The sequence below is a fragment of the Anthonomus grandis genome, chromosome 1 (assembly GCF_022605725.1).
Source record: "Anthonomus grandis grandis chromosome 1, icAntGran1.3, whole genome shotgun sequence".
Classification (NCBI taxonomy): Eukaryota; Metazoa; Arthropoda; class Insecta; order Coleoptera; family Curculionidae; genus Anthonomus; species Anthonomus grandis.
In genome coordinates this window covers 329,150-349,406 of record NC_065546.1, presented here as the reverse complement: position 1 = coordinate 349,406, position 20,257 = coordinate 329,150, and the positions used below count along the sequence as shown (strand labels likewise).

At 33.6% G+C, this 20,257-nt stretch overlaps 1 protein-coding gene across 5 annotated transcripts in view; it reads right to left on the bottom strand.

Annotated features, from left to right (window-relative positions):
- LOC126745984 (rap guanine nucleotide exchange factor 2) overlaps positions 1–20,257 on the bottom strand; it is a 244,093-nt gene that overhangs the window by 138,121 nt on the left and 85,715 nt on the right. The gene's annotated exons all lie outside the window — the stretch shown is intronic.

Below are 20,257 nucleotides of genomic sequence, written 5' to 3'. Positions count from 1 at the left end.
ATCGTCTGTAATAATAATACTATAGGTGCTAATTTATAGGTTAATATTTCCAATAAATTCTTCACTCCTAAATGAAAGAGTTCTGTTTTCTCGGACGTTGAAACAAGACAACCCAAAGGAAGTCCACCAATCGGGGATTGTGTAGCAAAAGAGTAAACTTTGTGGTTATCCACATCACAACTGCCAGTTGAATCTACAAAGATGATTTCAGAACTTTGTAATACCGATTTACCAACTCTTTGCATAATTGGCGTACATAATGCAACTACAGTGAAACTTCTCTAACTCGAATCTTCAAGGGACAGACTAAAAAATTCGACTTATGAAAAAATCGACTTACAGAAAAAAACGCCTAATTAAGGGGTTATTGTTTATTAGTACCAAAAAAAGTATTTTCTTCGTATAAAACTAAAATTTTGTATGTTGTATGTGTTACATAATATGTATGCATATCAATATGTTTTTTTAAAGAAGTCAGTTATTTTGTTTTGTGTGAAATTGGTCCATTTTTCCTTATCTATAAAATCTTCTAATAAATTTAAAGAATTGTGTATTTCATATGGAATATTTTCTCTGGATAAAATAAAACATCTTATCTTTTCAATAGCAGAAATCGTTTCGTCAATTGTAGGTGTCGGCACAGTCTCACCTTTGCTGGCCATCATCTTCATTTTCTTCAGGGTCTGAAACAATACAAAACAATTCTTACAATCTAAAAAGGCATAATCTAGACTAGCCTACCTTTTTTATTTGGAACAAGATTTTCTATTACGCTTTCTAGGATCTCTTCATCAGTTGGAAAACCTGTTGTTTGTACATTATCATCAATCGTCACATAGTCTTCAAATGAAACATCACTCATGTTTACAGCCCTTCTGTATGAGGTCCACAGGGTTTTTAATTCAGATAATGGAACAAGGTCATCCTCGTCCCAGTTATCAGCATCTTGTTGAACTTTATCTTTAACAAATCCTGCTTTTCTAAAGCAATTAGCAATGGTTTGTTCTTTTACGTCCAGAGTCCACGTTTTATTAAGATCTTGAATTGCGTCAAGTAACGTCACAGTTGTAGGAGTTGCCACTTCCATATGGGCTAAAACTTTCATAACAATCCGCTTCCTATAATGTTGCTTCAAATTTTTTATAATTCCTTGATCCATGGGTTGTAAGATTGACGTAAGGTTAGGCGGAAAATATTCAAGTTTAATATTTTTTAACTTAGATTCAACAGACTTGCAGGGATGTGCAGAACAATTATCAACGAATAGTAAAACTTTTCTTCTTTGGGCTGCAAATTTCTTATCAAGCTTTAATAGCCATTTTTCATAAATTTCACTTGTCATCCATGCTTTTTTATTAAACTCATAGTCCACTGCAAATGATTTAATGCCCTTAAAGCAACGTGGATTCTTTGACTTACCAATGATTAGCAACCGAAGCTTTTCAGTCCCACTCATATTACTTCCAACCATGACTGTAATTCGTTCGTTGCTGTTTTTGCCACCATGGCATTTTTGTCCTTTAAATGCTAGTGTTTTGTTGGGTAAACATTTAAAGAAAACTCTTGTTTCATCAGCATTAAAAATGTCATCCTTATCATATTGACCGATCAGAGTGGGCAATACATTCTTTTGCCATTCTTCACAAGACGCCAAATCTGCAGAAGCACTTTCACCACATAAAGACATTTGAACGATGTTATGCCTAGTTTTAAACTTATCTAACCATCCTATGCTAGCTGCAAAATCGTCCCGCCCTAAAGCAGTTGCAAACTCCTTAGCTTTTTCTCTTATAAGAGTTCCAGATAGAGGGAGATTTTTATTTCGTGCCGTAGTAACCCACTTAAGCATTGCTTCATCAATATCTTCATTCACACAAGGTGTAAGCCTTCTCCTCTTACAGTTTGAAGCGTAATCATCTTTTTTTTCTAAAAGTCTATCCTTGTTTTTTAGGATCGTTGACAGAGTATTGGGTGGTATCCCAAACTGTTCGGCAATATTCTTCTTTTTCTTTTCACCTTTTTCCACTTCAGCAATTAATTTCAATTTCTCACATAATGGTAAGCACTTTAAATTTCTCTTAGCCATAATTATTTTTAATAAAAACAAATTGTCTTCATTCGCATACGCACCAAAAAACTGTAACCACAAAACCGCCACGTCGCGATGAGAGCCTTTTTCCGTTTGAACTAATAAAAAGAAAAATGATGCAATAGCAAATCCATGTAAGAAACAGATTTTTTCCTAGAAAAATGTCTGTACTTCCCCGCAAAATTCGAGTTAGCCATCGGCAATGCGTTAAACGTTATTTCGACTTATAGAAAAATTCGAGATATAGAGATAAAATATCATATAAACTTGATGATACCTTTTTTGGTAGTATAAAATATTCGAATTAGGGAATATTTCGAGATAAAGAAGTTCGAATTAGAGGAGTTTTACTGTATATAATGTTCGCCTAATTCATCAATTTTATGGGGTACATCGGAATTTGTTAGATTTTGTTCCAAAAATGAAAGCATTTCATTTTCATTTCTAGGGCCAAATTTATTTGCGAAATTAACTTTCCATAAGTACTTGAAATCATTTTTGGTGGGAAAATTTGCTCTATCTACAGACATTATGCTAAAATCGTCACCATATTGTTCCATTTTATCAAAATTATATGTATAGTATGCAGATGCTACCGAATGACCTCTCTCAAAATATGTTAATATTTAATTTTTTGTTTCAGTTTTGATGCGTCTTTTGAGTTAATCTTCGCAGCAACACTATCTATAGAATGGTTACGGTTATTCCTGAATTCAATAATACAAGGCTATTCGTTGGCTAGTTCATCAACGTTTTTAGCACGAGATCGAGAACATTTTTTTATTTCTTTTTTAATTATAATAATTAACTGCGCACGACAATTAATGTTTTTAGATCTATGTTCCCGCTTTTTCTTATTGCTTTCAGAAATTTTTCTTTCACCTCGGGTGTGAAAATGGCAATTATAAATTCGTTTAAAGACATTAAATCGTGTCAATGAAGGGGGCGTTTCAATTGTTTGCTTGATTGACCAATTGGTTTTTGTACTTTCCTCCATTTTTTCTTTCCATTCCTAAAATATTGTTAATGATTATCCAGGAAAATTTTGTAGGAGTGTAGGACACACCTCTTTCGTACAATCATTAAAATTAATAAATAATTACGAAATGTGTAAACAAAATTTAAATTAGCTTTATTACTCGGTATCTTTGTGGTCGTTGACATTTCGACTAGGAAAATTTGACTTAATATTAATTTTTTTTATATAAAATTCTCTCCGGCTTCCCGGCCGCATATTCATTTTCTGCCAACGTAATAGACCCTTCGGCTGAAGTCGCAAATATTCGAGCGTACCGTTTGCAAAATATGATTAAATTGAACTAACGTTGGCAGATTATATTCCATGCCGCCCGAAGTATGCGATAGTTTGTTTACATATTATTCAGTTAGAATTTTGCGGTTAATGTTATAGGCTGGTGAAAATAGATTTTTTTGGGTTTTAATTTTCTTTAATGTCTTGCTTTGTTTTCGAGAAAAAAATCCACCTAAATGCATATCCTCAAACCATAGATAGGCTTATAGAAGAGATGCCAATGTTTAGATGGATAGCTTACTGTATATCGCAGAGCGCCAGCGCTACAAAGTTCCACAGAGATTTCGGAAGCCCAACTTAGATGGCATTAGAGATACGATATACTTTCCGAAATTAGAAAACTGTGTGAAATTAGGCACCTTTTCTCTAGTACTGCAATTAGTGCCTACAACGCACGCTTGCTTATAGGTAGAATGTTCATTTGTTGGTCTTTAGTGAATTTTTTATGCCAATTTTTCAAATTTTGCAATAAGTTTTTACTTTTTGTTTTCTCTTTTTTTTTTTTAATTTTCCAAATTGTCATTAGGCTTATTTTTAAATAAAGAATATCTTAAAAAAATGGTTTCTCTAGAAAATGAAAAAAAACAGTACTTTTATCTCAAGGGTTAGGTATATCATGCTTAAAACACGATTAAGTTTATAACTTTATGCGATTATCTACTCAAAAATTTATATAAGTATTAGGTATTACAACTTATATAATTTCTTACAGAAATGGGTAACTGAATTAGGAGAAATAACAAAAGTTACTTGGCGAGCTACGACGCCGACGGCTGTTAGAACACCTTTGAAAAAATCTAGAAAAAAAACATATTTAGACGCTATTACCATTGTCATTTCAAAGTTAAACAATCGCGTACAACAAAGAAGTCTCGTAACATTGACTGTCCTGCCAAAATGAAAATTGTATTAGAAAAGCCTATGGATAATGCAAGTACATGGTCCTGCGTTGTAAATTTTTATGAAGAACATAATCACACCATAGAAAGTGGAGCAGCCTTGTTAAAAAGACCTATAGGCAACGAAACAAAAAAACATATTTTTGAACTTTTTGAGAAAGGACATACTGCTGCAACTGCCTATCACACAAACACTAGTATCAAGATGGAAGAAATAGGCGACACTAAAAAATGATTTTAGACTTTTTTTTTTCGATTTTGGCATTTTTTCCCGACCAAAACTGATTTTTTCAATTTATGGGCTGAACATTTCAAAAAAAACTATGGAGAACGAACTGGAGAAGGCATGCTCCTAACTTTAGAAAATAACTTAATGAAAAATAAAAGTACACTTTCTAAAATTATTCGTATTGGTGATCATTATGCGGTCTGTTTTTGCACAACAATAATGCAACGAGCTGGTCAGTACCTTACACAGGCCTCAGCAATTTTATTTGTTGATGCATCAGCAAACTGCGACGTGCAAAATCACAAGATTTACTTTTTTGCAACGCAGTCTCCAGCAGGAGGCATTCCAGTTGGATGTATCATCTCTTGTAGTCAGAAACAAGAGTTATTTGATGAAGCAGTTAAGAATTTGAAGGCAATGATGCCTCGAAAAATTTCTCAAAAAATAATATTAACCGATGATGAAAGAAGTATTTTAAAAAAACATTGGCCACAGGCAGAGCTTCTGCTTTGTTCTTTTCATGTGTTAAAGGCAGTATGGTTGACTGCATCGAAAAATCTGATCAAAAAAGATAGGCAAAGGCTGTACAGCTTTAAAGACATATTGACTTCAACGTCAGAGCAGCAGGTGAAATTAAACATAGAATCTTTCTTTAATGAATCAGGATATGATAGATACGAAAATTCATGCATGGTGCTTCTATTATAGACAAACACTAATGACTCGAGGCTCAGACACTAATAATTACGTAGAGGTTATGTTCAGGTTGTTCAAGGACATTCCATTAGAAAGAACAAAAGCCCTTAATCTAACACAGCTAACAGATAATACTTGATATAATTCTAAATAGAGAACGTCAAAGTAGATTAAGGCATTTATGCCCTGACGAGAAAAATGTTTCCTTGGATAAAATAAAATGTTTAAATGCAACAGAGTATATTGTTCAGAGCTCTTCAGATTCCAATGTTCCCTATTTTGTAGATATGTTATCGTGCATCTGTACTTGTTTACAAGAAACAACTGGAAAACTGTGCAAACACCAGTCTGCAGTTATAAAATTTTTTCATGTTGTTGGTGTAGTGAATACGTTGACCACTACCACTAAAAAAATTATGTATGAAATTGCAACCAATATGAAACCTTCTGCGCAAACATTTGCCCCACTGATTTTGGAAAAATTTAAAAAAATTGATGACGTTGATATTAATCCTATCTGTACCCCTCAAACTACCGACATACAAATTATGAATGGTATACAACAAGACAAAAAAGAAAATCTGTTTCAGGAATCTGGAACAATTATTAGTGTTAACAATATATCCGAAGAGGATGTGAAAGACGTCAAGAGACATTGGAAATCATTTAGTGAAAAAGTAATGGACCATTTGAAAAATGACCCAGTTCATTTTTATCCAGCAATTAAAACGTTTCTGCATAATTCCCAGGTTTACGGTAGAAGTTCTGGTTCTTTAATGTCAAGGCTTTACACAGCTTTCAAATATCAGGGTGTAAATACGAAAAATAGACAATTCGTATCCAGAAAAGGGAAGAAAATTGCTGTGCAGCCAACTTCTGTTGCAAGAAGAAAAATATCAATGAGTGGACGCAAAAATTTAACAGCTGGAAGAAAAGTAGGATCAGTGATGGTTAAGCGCAAACTCAAGACATAAATTGCCAACGTCAAGTTGAGATGCTCATAATTTGCCAATGCTTCACGGCTCACGGGACGAATCCAGCCGAAGTCGTATTACGTTGGCAGAATATGAATATGCTTCCTGGCCTCCCGAATGGCGATGCCGCGTGTTACTTACCTCCATGCTTCCGGGCATGGCATTGGTCCACTGGTGAGAATAGATGGGATCATGAATAGCTAATATTATCTAAACATCTTAAGGAATAATATGCTTCCCTACGCCGAGGATAATTTGCCGTTAATTTGAATATTCCAGCATGATAACGACCCCAAGCACACTTCTAAAATTGTTAAAAAATTCCTAACCTCTCAACAAATTTCTGAAATGGCCAGCTCAAAGTCCCGATTTAAATCCCATCGAGAAGTTGTGGGAGCACCTAGACAAAAAAGTCCGACAAAAAAATCCGAATAAGTTCCGAAATAAAGACGAATTATTCCAAGTCCTAAAAGAAGCATGGAGTGAAATTTCCGGAGATATTATACACAATCTTCTTGAGTCTATGCCAAGACGGTGTAGTGAAGTTGTGAAGAATAACGGTCATGCCACAAAGTATTAGTGTGCTTTTATCCACATTTTGTATTATAACATAATTATGTCATAAAAATAAAAAGTTTCTCCATTTTTGTCCTTTGTAATAAATTATTTGTAATCAAATTTTTTTTCTAATTATTTTCGTCACTACTAGATATAACCATAAACATTATTTACAATTACTTCGAATTAGTTTTAAAAAGAAAAAAATAAAAATATTAAAAGTTTCTCCACTTTTGGCCGGCACTGTATATAACTTTAAAAAAAGTAGGCTTTAGGAAGCGTCGACAATGCCGTTAAATTAATAAATTCACATTTACTCATATTCGTCATTTTCGTTAAATAACACGTAACCGAAGGGTACGAAGAGAAATTCTTAAATAAAGAAATTATATAAATAAACTACACAAAAACGATCAATGCTGAGTAATTTCGTGGATTGTACGACACACCCCCTATATGGTATTACTATTTCGGTAACTCGAGCATGTCATTTTGACGAGCGTAAGTTTTCTATTGTTTACGCTTGAAAAACACGAAGCCTCGTGTCGACTAAAAAAGGACGCAATTTCAGAACCGTATATATCCTGTTATGAGTTAATTACGTAAAAAGCTTCGACTTTTTATGTTGATATTGACATTTTTGAAACGACTTACATTTAAAAAGCTGCCCTTGAAAGGCCTTGGGACCGAATAAATTTGAGCTTTCGGAAAACTATCCTAAGGTTGTGTTAACACCCTATTCCCACAAAAGCATAACCCTCCTGTGGATTGAATAAATCTGAGAGACTCCCTCGACATATGGCTTAGCCTCAAACGGATTACAATGGTGTTAATAAAATTACATACGCATAGGGGTCTAAACATTTCTATGGTTATTAATGTTACCCCCATGGATTACGTCCACTTGTTTTGATTTTTAGAATGATGAATCAGTCAATTAAAGGCGGTTTTTACGATTTGAATTTATTATATTTTAATGTCGCGTAAGTTTAAGGTTTATTAATTTATATTATTGATAAGCCTATATGCATGCATCGTATCCCATGGCAAGCCATCAACCAGCCAGGTGACCCAGATATAACGCGTTTCACTTGGGTTATTGTACGCGACAAATTAATACGATCCGTATATAGGAAAAACAAATAAAGAAAAAATATTTGCTACCAGATAAACATTTCAACCTAATTAACTATTTAGCATGACATGATATTAGAGATTTATGAGAATCAATATTGATGGTTTTTAGAAGATGGAATCTGCCGCAGATGATGGATGAATTTTTATTGATTTAACTAAAATTTGATTGAACAATAGGTACAGGGTAGTTCATTTAAGAGCATAAAATGGTATATTTTGTTATTTACCGCGTATATTTCAAAATAATTGATGTAGCGGGTTATCCAATTCGAGGTTGGCTAAGTACAACCCTGCCGTTTGACACTTGTCAGAAATAAACGTCATGTGAAGCGTTTTTTTTTAAGTTAAAGGTTTGCCATTTATAAATATGGATCACAGTTGAACACCGTACTAAAATTATTAAATTGTTCCATAAAAATGGTGATTCTCCTGTGTCAACGTTTTGAGCTTTACGAGCTGATTAAGGTCGACATAATCGTCCTACAGAGCAAACAATTTCGAACACAGTAAGAAAATTGTTTAACACCGTAACGTTCGTTCAGCTGAAAATATCGCTGCTGTGGCTCAAAGTGTGGAGGAAGACCCAAATTTGTCAATTCCTCGGCGTGCTCAAAATTTGGGTTTGTCCTACGGCTCACTGTGGCGAGTTTGTGCATTTGGATTTACAGCTCCATCCGTACAAAGTCCAACTCACTCAAGAACTTAAGCCTACAGACCATGGACAATGCAGAACATTCGCAAATTGGGTGCTTGAACAACAAGCTGCCGATGCTCATTTTTCGAGCAGAATTTTCTTCAGTGATGAGGCTCATTTTACGCTGTGTGGCTACGTAAATAAACAGAATTGTCGCATATGGGGTTCTGAAAATCCTCAGGTGATCGTAGAAAGGCCTTTGCATCCCGAAAAAGTGACTGTATGGTGTGCATTATGGTCTGGTGGTGTCATTGGTCCGTATTCTTTTGAAAACAATCGTTGGAGAGCCTTAACAGTAAATTCTGAGCGGTATGGAAGCATGTTGACCAATTATTTTTGGAGAGAAATCGAAGGAGAAGATCTGGAAGACATGTGGTTCCTACAGGACGGGGCCACAAGTCACACAACACAGGCCAACCGAGCTCTTTTGCAAGAGAAGTTTCCAGGACGTTTAATTTCAAGATTAGGTGATATCTATTGGCCCCCAAGATCCTGTGATGTCACACCTTTGGATTTTTTTTGTGGGGCTATGCGAAAGATGTGTCTACGCCAATAACCCTCAAACTCGCCAACATTCGTGAAGTTCTAGCCAAGATATCAAATCAAATCAAATCAAATCAAACTTCTTTATTTGCCCAATATATACATATACAAATTATACACAATCAATTTTACAACTATATACTATATAATCTGAGGACAAAAAGGACTACAGCGCGACCATAGTGGCCGATAACACAAAATACACAAATCATGTGAATTTGTGCGCGGTAACCCTGTATCACCTAAACTATACATAAATAAGTAAATAAGTCAATAAAATTTTCAATGGAACAGCAAATGGCAGAAAAAAAGGGCGAAAGGCGTGTGCGAGACAAAACAAGGGCAGTTAAAAGTAAATATATTAATTTCACAGGATATCCTATTTTATTTTATTTTATTTTATTTTATTTTATTTTATTTTTGCGGGAAAATCTGACAACAGCACAGCACGCATGGCTTGGAAGAAATGTAGGTTATTTCTTTTGCTCATTAATAAGAAATTGCTTAGCGTATTTTAGGAATCTTTTATAAGTAAATTCCTTTACTTCATCTGGTAAATCATTCCACAATTTAATCCCTATAAATGTAAAAGATTTCTGAAAAGCTGCAGTGCGATGTTGAGGTACCCTGTATTTATTAACAAATCTTGTATGATGCTGATGTAAAAATGGATTAAATAACGCTGCAAGGTATGAGAGTTGTCCAGTTTTTAAAATTCTATGTAAAAAAGTATAAAAATGAAGTTTTCTACGGTAACTCATATTAAGGATATTTTTATTATTTAAATGAGGTGTAATATGTTCTCAAAATGGAATATTGTAAGAAAAACGCATACAGCTGTTTTGTATTTTTTGTATTTGGTGTGCTAATTGCATCGTCAAAGATGAACCATAAACCACATCACCGTAGTCGAATAGCGATAATATTAAACTGTCACATAATTGATACTTTATTTTGGATGGTAGCCATTTTTTTAAATAATTAAGTTTTTTCAATCTTATATAAGCAATTTTTAATTTATTATGAATATGTGCTTGAAATGTTAGCGAATCATCAAAAAGTATACCCAAATTTTTCACCTCTGAAACTAAGGCCAGAGGCATATTATCTATTTGTGGAACAAATAATTGCCTAATTCTCTCAATCTGATATTTAGCATTAAAAAATAGCGTACAAGATTTAGAGGAGTTTAGTTTTAAATTATGATCATCGGAGAATTTTTTTTAATTATTCAAGTCCGTGTTAAATTTGTCAATATTTTCGTTTACATAATCTAAAGAAAATGAAGTGTATATTTGAGAATCATCAGCATATTGTTGAATTTTCGAGTTTTCAATAGATTGCTAATATCTGCAACATATATGGAAAACAACAGAGGGCCCAACATTGAGCCTTGAGGCACACCTGTGGCAATTGGTACAAATTCGGATCGAACGCTTTGAAAATCTTTCACAATTTCCACACAAAAGGATCTATCTATTAAATATTGTTCGAAAAATTTTACAGAATTATCAGAAAGTCCATAGTAATGAAGTTTGGCTAAAAGCATATTGTGGCTAATCGTATCAAATGCTTTGCTGAAATCGAGAAACGCCAGGCAAGTTATTAGTTTCTTATCTTCACTGTGATGAACATCATTTAAAAGATTAACTAAACAAGTATAGGTGCTGTAACCAGATCGGAATCCTGACTGGCTCGATGAGATAAAATTTGACGTGTTTAGGAAGTCGTACAATTGTTTATTAATATGTTTTTCAAGAAGTTTAGAAACTACCGAAAGAATACTGATCGGTCTTAGATCCTTTAGTCCTTTAGGATTCGTATATTTAGCTAGCGGTTTCACGATTGCTTGTTTCCATGAAAATGGAAAATAACTTTCTAAAATACAGGAAATTATTATATTTAATAAGGGTGGAATGTAGTATGGCAAGCAAAGTTTAATATCCCTCACTGATATACCATCATCGCCAATTGCCCCAGTGGATATACGATTCAGAATCTTTAACAGGGAATTCTCGTCTATAAGCGTAAAATTTAGTTTGATATTAACATTGGGATGGACATTTGAACGATAAAAAAAGATTTTGTCATCTGACGCAGAGTTAGGAGCTTGAAAAGTAGATGAAAAAAAGTTGCAAATCTGTTCTGGATCACATAATTCATTGGGAATTTCAACTGTCTTATTGGATGAGAAATCCACTGTTTTTTATGCTGTTTGGTCTCCGGCGTGTTGTGGTGGATCCACGTTTCGTCCACGGTGACGAAAAACGACACAAAAGTTCGTCCGTATTGCGGTTGAATAACGCCAAACACTCCTGGGAAATTGTCACACGGTTGCGTTTGTCGATTGTGAGCAAACGCGGCACCCATCTTGCGGAAAGCTTTCTCATACCCAAATGATCATTCAAAATTGAAACTACTGAACCATGTGAGATGCCTATGGCTTCCACAATCTCTCTCACTTTCAATCTCCGATCGGCTAAAACCATATCGTGAATTTTTTCGATTGTTTTAGATGTAGAAACCTCGACTGGGCGTCCAAACCATTCGGCATCTTCCGTGCTTGTACGGCTACATCGTAATTCAGTAAACCACTTCTTTACCATGGAAATGGATGGTGCAGCGTCCCCATAATATTTATCAAGCTTAGCCTTGGTTTGAGTGATGGTTTTTTTCCGTAAAAAATAATGCTTAATGAGCACACGAAATTCACTTTTTTCCATTTTCTTCTCAAAATGAGTGGTAGTCTGTTATCAACAGCTGTCAAACACAAACTGAATGACGCAGCTTGTTCAAATTTGACAGGCATCAACTGACAGTTCTCTGTTGACAGGAGCAGAGTTGCAATTTCCATTAAAGGGCGGGAAATTCAAAAAGTCACGGACTTATTGACCCGCCCTCGTATATTGTGTTTCACATATAATGGAATGATTCAATCTTTAAAACAAAATAAAAATTTCGTCTCCATCTGAATATCTTGTATGTTTTATTTAATTTTACTTTCCCAAGCATAAAATGGATAACCCTGTACTTGAGCGCGGCGAATGTAAAAATCGTAATGAAAAACCCGATTACACGAAAAACAAGACTTACACCATAAATGTTGCATGTTTTTTGATTATATATAACTATCCTAAGTATTTTTTAATAATGCTCTAACTTCACTTAAACTGGAGCAAAGTATCAAATACTTCTAGAGCATAGTACGTTCTTCAATGTATTTCATACATTGAAGCAGAAATTATGAGAGTTTGTTAGCGTAGTTAAAACAACAAAAATGTACTACGTAGTTGAAGCATTTACATCTACTACATGTTGTAGATACCATCTAATATTTAACTTAAATTTATATTAAATTTGTGCTTCGTGGACTATATGAAAGCATTCGACTCTGAGATTAGCAATAGCCAAATTAGCAACAGCTAAACTTATAAAAATCTGGAAAGATCAAACCATTACAAAAACAGTGAAAGTAATGCTGGCGAGTTTCTTAATTTTCCCAATTGCTGTTTACCCCGCTGAAACATGGACACTAACCAAACGGTTGAAATTGGAAAAACACTGAAAGCTAATGATGCAATGCTACGGTAAAATTATACATGCCATAAAAATTTGTCACTTATTTTGATAAAATACTATTCTTGAATAAAATATGAAGACTTTTTTTTAAAATAAAATATATGATAACATATTCTATAAAGAAGTCAATATTCAAAATGAAATGAATGCAGATAACGTATATTAGGGAAAAAGGCAAAAACATCGCAACGCCGCTGGATCTCATTATTGATTCCACCGACACAAGGAATCTTTGCCAGTGGCGTCATCAGAAAATTTTTACGTGATAAATTGATTATGCTTTAAATCACATGTATGAAGCTTGTATAGTGAAAATCGGAATCGCAACCATCTTGCTTGGCAAAATTGACAGAGAGCTGACAGACAGTTGTTGACATTGACTGATTGAACATCATTTGTCATTGTCATACCATTTGAGTTTGTCTTTCATTTCAATGAATGCTGGAAGCGTGGGTTGAGTTTGCTATTTGTTTTAAGGATGTTTGTTTTTTCTAAAAAGTTCTCTTTGAATATTGGGAGTAATGTTTTAATTGATTTGCAGCAAGCAATTCCAGGTTTCTGGTAAGAAAATTTGATTTTATTGAAGATGTTTCACCTTTCAAATATTTAATTTTTAACTTGATTGTTATAAATACATATTACAAAATGTCTGGCCTCTCATTTCCTTTTGACAATTAAAAAATTGATTACAATTTTCATTTAAGTATCCTTTATGTAAGAATGGTTCAGATACATAGTAATAAAAGATTTTTCAATTTCCTTCAGTTCCCATTACAAAAAAAAAACATGAAGAGAGATATGCAATGTAAATTTTATTAAGACTTTAAGCTATAGAATTTGTTCTGATCAGTTCTCTTCACCAAATTTTAATAACGCTGATACTGCTGGATTTACACTACAGTATCTACATATTTATTTAAACATTTTTTTTGCCATTAATTTTTCACATGAATCATTCAGAGAATTTATTTATAAGGTTTGCACTGCCTATTTTTTCATTTTACTTCATGCTCATATCATACATACACTTCCTATGTTCAGTGAGACGAGGCATAGGTATAGAGACCAACAGAGCTGAGCGCCCAGAATGGATCAGAGTGAATATTTTTGTGATTATTTTCTGTAGGGATTTGTCCTTAAATTAATTCGCCTTATAGCATTTAATTAAATACATTACTATGAAATACAGATAAGGCAACTAATAATTCAGTCATTGGAATTTTGACCTCTTTTATATTGGTTTTTAACTTGAACGAACATTTTCACCCTGTATATGGATACCATACTTCATTGATGGCATCATATTACTCACACACTGTGCAATATAATATCTACAATAAGTGCCTTTTTGATCTTATGCATTTGCATTAAATTACACACATTTAATTTAAGCATGTTGTTCCATTGACGTAATTAGGAAGATGAATGAATCTTTGTGTGCGTAAGTTAAGGACGTATAAAAAGGATGTGATGTGCCACATCTCACGGTCTTGTATAAATTTTTTTTTAATTGTAATATGGGGACGGAAGTAAGAGTATGTTAAAAACGACGGTTTGTCCTGAAGTTCTTTTCAGAAAAAAAAAACTTCTAAGATGCGTTTTCAATGTGCGTCTGAATGACGTTAGCCAATTATTTTTTGGCAGAGAATTTTAAAATTTGCAATTCAGGTCTGCCTAAAAGAAAATTTTTGTTGATGGTTATTCTTATACAGGGTGATTGATGGTACCTTAGACGTTTACGAATAACGTTTTTTTTTTTTTAAAATTTGGCATGGATTTTTAGCTGTTGATCTAACGATTAGAAATATATTTAGCGATACAGCGTTGACGGTTATACCAAAAATAGTAACAATTTTGTTATTTTAAATGGAATACCCTGTATAGTAATTTATGTTCCGATCCGCTATGATTGTTTTTGTTTAAGTTGTTCGTATACCTATCTTTAGTGGTTTTTGAGAAATGAATAATTTTCTTTATTTTTTGACCAAAACATACGTATTGTGCAAAAAGATAGCAACATTGAACTTTCCTGTTATATATCTTTTAGTATTTATTTTATAAGTAAGGTTTATATATTATTTACAAGAATAGTAAGAGCCTGTTTATATTTTCATATTATCATATTTTGTATCATAATAAATAAAACACCAAATTGTTTTATGCAAATTTATTATTCAAAAATATAGCAACTAAAATAGTTTTGATTCTAATAAATATAAAAAATATAACCCAACTAAATTAAAATCCATTCAATATTTCGTGTAGTACCCCTTCTCCTTTACAACATCGTCTTGGCATGGACTCAATTAATTTCATAATATAGTCATTGTTCACTTCTTTCCAAGCCTTTTCCACTATTTCAAAGAGAATATTTGTATTAGAGCATGTTAGGTGCCTGATTTTGGTGTCAATGTAATGCCATAAATTCTCTATAGGGTTTAGGTCTGGCGATTGAGATGGCCAGACCATTACATTTATTTTTTCATCGGATAGCCACCTCTTAACAAATTGAGAAGCATGTTTTGGATCGTTGTCATGCTGAAATATGGCTGTTACTGGCATGACTTCATCCATATATGGCACTAAATGTGTTTGTAGAATGTCTTTGCACATGAAACTATCCATTTTGCCCACTATTCTTACTAAGGGTCCCATGCCACGAGCCGAGAAACATCCCCATACAAGAATATTTCCCCCTCCATGTTTAACTGTGGGCAAATATACTTTTTGTTTAATCATTGTCTGACGTACATCACTCCATCAGTCCTGAATAAGTTATACTTAGATTCATCACTAAATACGACTTTCTTCCAATCAGCTACAGACCAGTGGACATGAGATTGGGCAAAGTGAAAACGAGCCTTGACGTTCTTCTTTGAGAGTAACGGTTTTTTGGCGGGGCGACGAGCAGGTAAGTTGGCATCAAGTAATCTTCTTCTTACGGTACTGGAACTGAGGTTTACCCCTCCACCCTCTTTTAATTTTGCCAAAATTTGGGAAGAAGACAAAAAAGGATTTTCTTTGGAAATTCGTAGCAGCTGCCTACCTATCCTCAAATTTGTTTTTCTGGGTCTACCAGGAATGGGCACCGGTGCAGCTGTTCCAGTAAGGCGAAATTTTTTGCAAACTCTGGATACGATTGACCTGTGAAGCCGTAAGCTTCTTGCAATATCACTCTGCCTAACACCATTTTAGTAATGCTCCACAATAATTTTTCTTACATCACGGTTTTTGAGCGACCCATTTTAAGTTAATTCTGAGATTCAAAAATAACAACTTTACAGCAGGTAAATCGATATTTAACTAATAAAATAATTGCGAAACAAGAATGTTGCTATATTTATGCACATTGTCTAAATAAACAAACATGAAGTTCCTTACTCTGCATTGGCATTCTTATGATATCTCGGTCTATTTATAAATAATACAGAGGCATGTACTCAAAAGTAAAGAAATAATATGGAATAAATAATATTTTTGAAAACATTGCTTGTTGCTATATTTATGCACAATACTGTAGCGCCAAATAAATTTTTATTACTACGGCACTGGAACGCGCATTGGCACTTCCATTTCAGTTAATTATTAGGTAACTATTTTAAAGAAACACCCACGTATATTAATATTATTGATTAACTAAATGTAACTAACTAACTTTTGGTCAAAAAATAAAGAAAAGAACTAATTTCTCGAAAACCCGGCTCAGAAAATGAAATAATATACAGATTATTCTATTAAAAATCACAAATTTGCTACTACTTTTTGGTATAGGCGGCAACGCAAAAAATATTTTTAATCGTTAGATCACCAGCTAAAACCCTTGATGCCAATTTTAAAAAAAAAAATTCTATTTTCCATTCTCCGTAAACGTCTAGGTACCGTCAACCATCATTGTATAGCACCAGATACAGATTTTTGTATATCACCCTGTATATACAAAAATCTAAACGTTGCGAAACATATGAATGTGAATGATGTACTTAAAAAAAAAATGACTTGAAAAGTTGCAGTAAGAAGTCTGGATTTTTAAAAATAAAGATTATAGCTGCTGCTAACATACCGAACACTATCCGTTCTATTTGAAACTGCCTTTTGAAAAAACAGACGGTTCATTTTAAGGTACAGTAATGGCCAAAAGTAGATAGACAAATGGTTTTTTTTTTTAAAATCAAAGGAAATAAAAATTCTATAATAAAAATATTTAAGTATATTATGGGCAACATAAACATGTATAAAAATAATAAAACATTCTTTAGAAACAATCACCTAATTTGGTAAATAATAAGAAATAACTAAATATACGCTGAACAAAAGTAGATAGACAAATTTAAAAAATAACCAATACTCTTTTTTTTTCTCGAAGTATTTTTTTTTAATTACAAACTAAACAATCTACAATATTAGTATTTTGTAAAATATCCATTATTCTCTATTACAGCCTGACATCTACGTGGCATTGATTCAATAAGATTGTCTATGAGTTTAGAACCAAAATTTTTCCATTTCTGTTGCAACCGTTCGAATAATACACCTTTATTTGAATAGTTTGTATCCCTAATATCACGATCTACAATTTCCCATAAATTTTCGATGGGATTAAGATCGGTTGACTGGGATAGCCATTTTAAAACTGGTATTCATAATTCATAATTTTGGAGGAATGCTTCGGGTCATTATCTTGCTGGAATTGGAATTTCAATGGTAAATTGTCTTCGACATAGGGCAACATAACAACTCTGAGAATATCCCTGTACATAAACCTATCCATTATGCCCTCTATATATGCGATGTAACGGGCCCATTCCATAACCTGAGAAGAACGAAACCCGAACCATCACTGATCCACCTCCATGCTTAACTGTGGGTTTTGTGTACTTGGGGTTCAAACACTGGCCAGAAGGACGTCTAACATATTGAATTCCATCGGAGTTAAACAAATTAAACTTCGATTCGTCGCTCCAGCAAACACGTTTCCATTCATGCTGACGGGTAAATTCCAATCGGGCTATGCGATTCTTTTTTGAAAGCAATGGTTTTTTTTGCTGGCCTACGTGCAAATAGATTCTCTTCTACCAACCTTCGTCTTCCAGTCTTTGAGGACACATTACAAATCCCTAGAGCCTGTAATTCTATCTGAATTTGACGAGAAGTCATGAAAGGGTTATTCTGGCTAATTTGTTTTAATTTGCGTACAGCTCTAATGTCCATTTTTTTTGGTCGACCAGATTTATTTTTTGACTCTAATGATCCTGTCCTTTCATATCTTTTGATAATTGCCCAAACAGCTTTCCCTTTAACATCAAATCTACGAGCAATATCAATTTTGACGATCACCCGCGCGATATGCATTATAGTACTAGCGGTACGCCAAAAGATACTTGCACCAAGGTGCCACTTGGCACAGATGTTCTTTAGACGATTTGGCCCGAAGAACACTCAAAATTTTCCGTGTGGATAGATTTTAGGGGAGAGGGGGTAAAAATTAAGAAAAAAAAAATTGAAAAAAATTAATTTACCCTAGCGGCGAGATCTGGGTGTCAATTTCATATAATTTGGATCCAAGCAATTTAATGGTCTTACCAAAAATGTAATGCAGATACTGGAAGTCTGTCAAAAGCCGCTATTTTTAAAAAATGGCCGACTTTTGATTGAATTTTGTCTTTAACCAAAACTGGGTCGTGTAAGGTGTCTAAACTTATGTTTTCCGGGTCAAGGAGGTATATAGAAGCCGAGATATCGACCTTCAAAGTTTGGGTTTTTTCGTTTTTCGGGTATACCCTACCGTATCGATTTTTTCAGAAAAATATTTTTTTTTTCGAACTCGAACTAAATATACCATGCGGATTGTTCTCATCAATTAGATCACGAAAATGCCGGGTTATAAGGGAATTTGAGCAGAACTAAGAAATCGAATATTTTTTCGACCTCGTTTTTGAGGCCAAAAATGGGCATCAAAAATGCCATATCTCGGCTATTATACAAGCTATGATGACCTTGCCGAAGATCTCGTTGAATTCAAAATGACAAAACTAAAACAAATCCGTTGGAATTTTTTTCCGATAGCTCTTATAGAAGCCGAGATATAAGCCTTCAAAGTTCGGGTTCCTGATAAAATGTAACATTTTGCATTGGTTATAATGCATGAGTTATCTAGCTGAAAATCGCTTATGGTACATAGCGCCCATTTTCGCCCATTTTTTTAATGCCATAAATGAATTTCCTGACCCCAAAAACATAAGTCTAGACACCTTACTCGACTCGGTTTACGTTAAAGATAAAATTCAATGAAAAGTCGGCCATTTTTTAAAAATGGCGACCAGCATCTGTATGGCATTTTTGGTACTACCATTAAATTCCTTCGGTTCAAATTATATGAAATTGACACCCAGATCTCGCCTCTAGGGTAAATTTAATTTTTTGATTTTTTTTTTGAGATTTTAACCCCTCACCCCCTCTAAAATCTACCCACACGGAAAATTTCGAGTGTTCTTCGGGCCAAATCTTTTAAATGGTTCTAAAGAACATCTGTACCAAGTGGCACCTTGGTGTCACAAAATGCAGTATTTTACAAGAATTGCCGTTATACTGCTAGCACTATTATTAATGCGTTGTCTATCAAGAGAAAATCTAATTCCGCGTGGCATGTTGCTCCTTGAGTTTAAGAGAAGCAATACTATACTAATTTTATTTTATAAATATCTAGACAAAAAAATAATTCCAAAATTGTTTTTGTCTATCTACTTTTGACCACTACTGTATGGATAAGGTATTGTCTATATATATGTTTTCTTTCTAATACTAGGGCTATTATAATACAACTATTTACCCCATTGCATTATTACGGGTTTGTAGGAAAAGCCTGGAAATGAATGCCAAAGATCAATAATTTACTTTTACAAAATTTTACTTTTTTTTTATATTGGAAAAAAGGATTTTGTTTTTTTCTTTTGATGATTTTTTATCTAGATGATAAGTACTAAATACACTTTTAATTTCATTACTTGTCCAACAAATGCCGACCCCTAAATTTTGTCTAAAATTTAAAATTTGTTACGATGATACAAGTATGTAAATCTTATCCCCACGGCTTTTCAGTTATTATTTGACTTATTGGTGACCTATAAAAACTATGTATATTTTGTCTATTTTGACCGTACTATATTAGTTATTAGTGTACATTTATGTACATATTCAAAATACTTCTTACTGATAATTAATTAAATTATGGTTAATTATAAAATATTTGCCTTTCTCTCTTAACGATCTTAATTATTGCCGCCGCGATACCTGCTATTCTTGTGTAAAACTCGTTATATTTTCCATTTGCATTTATCGGCTGCGATCGATCTGTCGAACAGGTTTTTGATTTTTTTTTTACGTGTTAACTATTGTTTCTTCAATATAATACATATAGCAAAAAACCATTGCGTCCTTGTCGGTACACGAACTGCATAGATTAAAAAGCAATAATAATAATAATAAGGTAAGTACCAAAGCGAGGAGTATTAAGAACCAGCATGAAATTCCTTATTGAGATGTTTTAGCTG